Here is a 6,693-nt window from a genome sequence, read left to right on the forward strand (position 1 = left end):
GAGCACTATGTCTAATAAATGTATTTGAAGCAAATTCAAAGTTTGACACATTTTCTAAGATCAGTTAAAATAACATTACTTTTTAACATAACAGCAGAGACTAAAGAGTTCTCAAATTCTTTCTTTTTTTTTTTTTTCCTGTGTTTGCACAGCCTTTCATTGTTTTATTTTTTTCATTCTTCTTCATACTGGCACAGGATGCCCAGAGGAGCTGTGGCTGCCCCTGGATCCCTGGAAGTGTCCAAAGTCAGGCTGGACAGGACTTGGAGCAGCCTGGGATGGTGGAAGGTGTCCCTGCCATGGCAGGAGGTGGCACTGGATGTTCCACCCAAACCACTGTGATTATTACTGAAAATACATCAGTTGGACTTGATCTTGAAGACTTTTATACAACCTTACCAATTCTTTGATTCTATAAAAGGCAAATTGCTATTTTAGCCTGTAGATCATTTTGGAGAAAACAAAACCAAAACCAAAAAACAAACAAAGAAAAAGGGTTATGATGTCAACCAGGGGTGGGAAATAGCAACAGAAAATCCTGAAGACCTGACAACTTCAATACTTCTGTCATCCACAGTTCTTATCTTTCATTTCACATTTTATTAGTTTAAGCTGATAGTGGACAGCAAGTAATATTTAACATAAATAATAATTTTTTGCACTGACATAATGCAGGAAGCATTCTGATTTTTCTTTTTCCATTCTTTGTGAAGAAATTATTGTATCAGAGACTGTGATTTATTTTTAGCTAGTAAAGCTTATTTGGGTATTGGGGGAAAAATGGGATTGCAGTGGTAATGGAAAACCTCCTGATGAAAAATCACTGGGCTTGGTGAACTGAAATGTTTTCTTTCTCCTTGACTAGGTTGTTCTGAGGGTGACTTGAGCATCTCAAATGTGATGCTGGGAAATTTTCCAGGTAATTCTTGTCATCCACATCCAAAATCCATGTTTGAGTTGCCTGTCCAGAGCCCTTTCTACAGACCTGATATTGGAAGTGGGCAGGGAAAACTTCCAAGGGCTCTGGGGAGGCATCCACTGCTGCACACAATTGGTCCTACACAGCATCCAAAGTCCTTTTGGCTCCCAGTGGAGGGAGGAAAACAGCCAAAATCAACTTCCAGGGCACTTTCCTGGGAGCTGGACGTTTGCAATTACACAGCTCTTCTGAACAAACACACTAAAGGTCAGTTTAAAAGGAGGCTCCTGGATTTAGGGGTGGTTTCATGAAAATCACTGGGATATTGGGCACCTTCCTGATTTCCACGTGTTCTCTCTCCCTGCGTAACAGTTTTTGCAGTGTAACTTCTGTGGGTTTCATCAGACCCCATGTCCCCAGCCTCGGGGTCACAGTCTGGAGCTCAGGGCAGGTTAGAGCTGGCAGAGCTGTTTCCAGATTTGAAAATTTGCATCAAAGCTGTGTGGCTGTGGGTAGAATCATGGAATTTTTAAGGTTGGAAAAGACCTCCAAGGCTATCGAGTCCAACCATTCCCCCAGCACTGCCAAGGCCCCCACTGACCCCTGTCCCCATGGGCCACATCCACATGGCTTTGAAATCCCTCCAGGGATGGGGATTCCACTCCTGCCCTAAACAGCTGTTCCAGTGCCTGAGAACCCTTCCCATGAACAATTTTTTTCTAATATCCAGTTTAAACCCCCTGGCACAACTTGTGGCTGTTTCCTCTCATCGTGTCCCTTTCCCCCCCCAACCCCCCTGGCTGTCCCCTCCTGCCAGGAGCTGTGAGAGCCACAAGGTCCCTCCTGAGCCTCCTTTGCTCCAGGCTGAGCCCCCCCAGCTCCCTCAGCTGCTCCTCCCAGGACTTGTTTCCTGGTGATTGCTGTCCCTGTCCCTAAAATAAACACCAAACTGGCTCTTGAGACCACGGCAGTGAATATTCCAGCTGCTTTAGTGCTGGGAGGATCATCTCCCATGAGGCTGCTGTTACATTTCTATCATCAAAGATGGGTTTTGCTCTGTTACACAGCTCCAGGCAGAGCTGCAAATACATCCTCCATCACCTGGAGCCTTCCAGGGAGCTGAGCTGAGCTGGCTGGGGACGGGATGCACTCATCCAGCAACAGCACCAGCAGGACAGGGAGAAGATGAAATCCTAATTCCAGTGGAAATGAAATGCCAAACCAAGAAAAAGAAAATGTGGAATGGATTTTCAAGTGACAACAGGTAAATCTCTACTACCTGGTTTGATTTTTTTGGTGGGTTTTGTTTGTTTTCTTTTTTTTTTTAACCACATTGCTAAATAATTCAATAGCATTTCACTGAAGTCTTCAGAAATGCTTGTTTGTCCTGAATTTGCCATCTTCCTGCTGGAAAACCAGGAACTTGGAAACTGTGCCAAGGAATCTGCCTGATGGTTTTTTTCTTTGGCTGTGCTAGGAATCCCAGTGGTTGGGTTTGATGTTTGGACTTGGTGATCTTAGAGGTCTTTTCCAAGCCAAACGATTCTGTGGAATGGGAGAGTCAGGATGGATCCATCACTCTTGGATTCTCAGGGTGGAGCTGGGCAAGGGAGAACCTGTGTTTGGACAAGATTTCCCCTCTCAGAGGTCCTCTGGCTATGAGATGACATCAGCTTCCTTCCAAAAAATGTAACTGTGCTGGTCATGGAGTGACCTGGTGGTCCTGGCTGGGTAATCCAGGGAGGAGATGGGCTGTGGGAGCTGCCTGTGAGGAAATTGGGTGCCTCAAGGATCTCTTTGACAGAGAACAGCAGATCTGGCTTCTCCCTCTGCCTGGTTGTTGTGCTAAACATGCTCAGCTGAATGCTGCCAAACAAATTTAATAGTAAATAATTTACTTAAAGGCAGGCAAAACACAAATACCGACCCAGGCTGTGAAAAGAGCCACTTGATCCTGACTCAATTGGACACAAATGGCAGGGAAAATTTGCAGGAATAGTTTCAAGCCATGTGTTGCCAGGGAACAGTCTGGTCTCCAAATCACATTATCGATATCTTGGGGTAATAACAGTGAGGAGCAATTGAGGGGAGCGATGCAGGGACACGGCTGCTGTTGCCATTTGCCTGGGCTGTGAGTCCAAAGCCACCCTTGGTGATGGAATGGGATGGAATGGAGGGACCTAAAGATCATCCTGGCTGATGTCAGGTACCTTCTGTTGGGAATAGATCCCTGAGAGAAAGGAGACTTGTGTCAAATATGTCTGATTTCACATTCAAAAATATGAATTCATCTGCTACAGCCTACTCAGGCCAATCCTTCTGAAGTTTTCTAGATTTTTGGGAGGAAACACCCATTGGCAGGAGACCCTCTGTGCTTGCTCTGCCAGGGCAGGAAAGGAAATCTGGGGCAGGGCAAAACAGCTGCCTCCACCTCCAGCCTCATCCCTAAAATGTGAGACCCCACTGAGGGAGTTGAAGAGCAGATCCCACCTGCAGGAAACCCCTCAGACCCTGGGGATCCCCTGACCTCGTGGAGCAACAAATCCTCCTGTAACAAATCAGTATTTTAGGAGCCTGTGATCAATTTTGCTCGTTATTCTGGGTAATAGAATTAAGCTGCTCGTGATTCACTCTTTGAACTGACGCACTGTGATTCCAGGGGCTGATAAATCTCAGGCTGTTTCCAGAGCATAGGAAGGATGTCTGTGGGCTGGGACATTGCCATCCCTGGCCTCTGTGGGCTCAGCTATTATTCCAGGCTCATGTTGGGGCCACGTCCTGGCTTGCTGTTAACAGCAGGATTGATCTGCTTTGCTCCCTTGCTGCTTGAGCTGGTAATGATGCACTGGGCTGGCACAGCTGGATTGAGAGAGTGGAATTCATCATCTCTAACTTTAAGCTCTGAGCCCAGGCCACGATCCCATTCTGTATGATCCCATTTTGTAGCCAGCAGAGGACAAGCAGGTGTCTTCTGTGCATGAATTCTATTTATTCTGGCACCTTTTGAGCAGCTGTTGGTGCAGAGATTCCCTTTGAAACACCTTTTTGATGGATTCACCTGCCCCAGTGAGGACTGCCCAGGGTATTTCATGCTCAGCCTTGGCATGGAGAGGTTTCTTTTGGGGACTCCACTCTTCCAACCCTGAGAAGAGCATTCCACACACAGGGAATGATGCCCCAGCCCTTCCCAGCTGGGTCTCACCAATGCCACCACAGCCATGAGGAAGCTCAACAGACCAAAGCAGGCCAAGGAGTGGGAACCTGAGCACAGACCAGCTCCATCCTGTCCTTGTTTGATATTTTCCCCACTTTCAAAGACAAGAGAGGCCTCTGAAGGGCTTTCCTATAGACCTTGGCCCCCAGCAGCATCCCCTGGCTCTCTCAGGGACCCCCCAGTATCCTTCAGTGGCCTCACAGGGCTTTCTCCTCCTCTAAACCTTATTCAACATTTGAAAAGTTACAGTATCAGGATTTTTTTGCACTTGTTGTTCTGTTGATCTTTAAGAATTTCTTCTATTTAAACTGTTAAAGTAACCTCGAAGCTCTAAGCAAGCAGAGGAGAGAAAAACAGGGCACATTCCCTCTAGGGGAGGGTCTGGAGCAAAAGTCCTGTGAGGAGGGGCTGGGAAGGGGCTGGAGAATTCCTGAGAGACCTGGAAAGAGGCTCAGCCTGGAGAAAAGGTGTTGGAAAGGAGGCTCAGGGGGACCTTGTGTCTCTCACAGCTCCTGCCAGGAGGGGACAGCCAGGGGGGTCAGGCTCTGCCCCAGGGAACAGGGATAGACAAGGAGAAACGGCCTCAAGCTGTGCCAGGGGAGGCTTAGATTGGATTTTGGGGATCATTTCTTCACTGAAAGAGTGGTCAGGCATTGGAATAGGCTTCCAGTGGAAGTGGTGGAGTCACCATCCCTTGAAGTGGTCAAAAACTGTGTGGTTGTGGCACTTGGGGACATGGGTTAGTGGTGGCCTTGCCAGTGCTGAGGTAATGGTTGGACTTGATGGTCTTAGAGGTCTTTTCCAACCTTAAATATTCATGGATTCCTCGGGTTTATTAGTCTATATTTCAGGTTTTTTTGGTATGTATTCAGAAATAGCAAAGAAAAACTTATTTGAGAAGGCTAAATGAGAACATGGGGTGTAAGTAACAGGGAACTATCAATAAAATCTCATCATAACTTACTTCAAACTCCAAAAGTCTTGGTGCTTCTTCTTACCCAGCTGATGTGGAGGTGTGTTTCAGAGGGAGAGGACTCCACTGTGGCTGGAAATTGGGCTGTGTCCTTCCACATCCTGGCGCTAATCCCAATTACCTGAATTTACTAATTCCATGTTGGCAAAGGCCATTAACAGAACTGCTGGCATCAGCTCCTGTGTGTGCAACCCCTGCTCAAACACCCTCAGAAAAAGCAGTTTTCTGCACAGCCAGGCAGTAAATAAGCTGGAAACTGCCCTTCTTGCCCCATAAAGAGGAGAAAAATTACAACCAGCTCCCACAGCAGCCAAGCTCAGGCAGTTACAAAGTCGGGGTTGACTCCAGAGGGAGCTTAACTTCTTTTGCAAGAAAACCAAGAGAGCAAAGACTGGGGAGGGCCAAGATGCTTAGATGCCCTTGCTATCCCCTTTTCTGTGTGGCTGATTAGGTCTCAGTGGTTTGAAGCTGCTCAGGAACATTACCCAGCCCTCTGGACCGTGCCTGCTCGGCCGGGATCCAGAGGGAAGAGCAATCCTCCTGCTGAGGCCCACGGGTGGTTTTAATGAGGGAACTTGTCTGGTTCAAAGAGAGGATTTGGACGTCCTCAGAGGACTGGGAAATGAGCTGGGTGTCTGGGGAGGAGCAGGGATGCAGATCAGGGCTCCAAATCCTTGTGGTGCAGCAGCTCCTGTTCCTGATCAGAGCCCGGGGCAATAGAACAGAGTAAAGCCTGGCTGGCTGCAGGGCCCTGGATTTCACCTGAGTCATCCTGACTCTCCTGCTAAAACCTGTGATCAGAAACCAAATGATAAATATGGAAATGTGGAGTGTGTTACAGCTGCTGGGGTATTTATTTTTTTTTTCTTTTTCTCTTGCTTGTCTTCGTTAAATGCAGCTCTTGTGTCAGGAGGAGGAGAAAAGCCAGTGAGTCACACCCCACCCTCTGACAGCTTCTTCCCCTCCTTATCTTCCCAGCAATTTACCATTTCCTAGGCACAAGAGGGGGACAATTTGTCCCTGCTGCCTTAAGGACCGGCGGTGTGAAGAGAAGGGTTTGTGACTCCTTTAGATCCTGGCCATTTATTTGATTGCAATCCAGAAAATATGAGTCTTCCTGCTCGTGCTTGGGTGATGGAGCATTCACCCTATGCTCAGCTGAGCCTTTAGACTCGGTTTCCAGCTCATAAAATCCCAGAATAGCTCCAGCTGGAGGGGACCCGTGTTCCAAAAATCTGCCCAACATTTATTTGCTCACCAAGTCTTGAACCCAAGCAGTGCTTTGGCTGCTGGGTTTGCCCCAGAAGTGCCCAGGAGGACACAGGATGCTCAAAGCACCTTTCTGGGTGATATATCTATAAGTTCCCCACAGAAACTTCAAAATATTTGGTCTTGGTCATGAGAGTTAGCACATTTCCAGAATCTTGGGTGGGAATATGAAAACACTGGGACATGCCAGCCCTGCAGCAGGAAGGTGTCTGCAGACATCTGGGGTTTGGAGGGATGGAAGCCCAGCTGGGATCGGGGGGTGGGAATGGTCACCAAGGAGGGACAGTCCATGGCTGGGATCATTCTGGTGACTCCATC

This window comes from Lonchura striata, chromosome 5, assembly GCF_050655825.1.
Source record: "Lonchura striata isolate lonStrDom1 chromosome 5, ASM5065582v1, whole genome shotgun sequence".
Taxonomy (NCBI): Eukaryota; Metazoa; Chordata; class Aves; order Passeriformes; family Estrildidae; genus Lonchura; species Lonchura striata.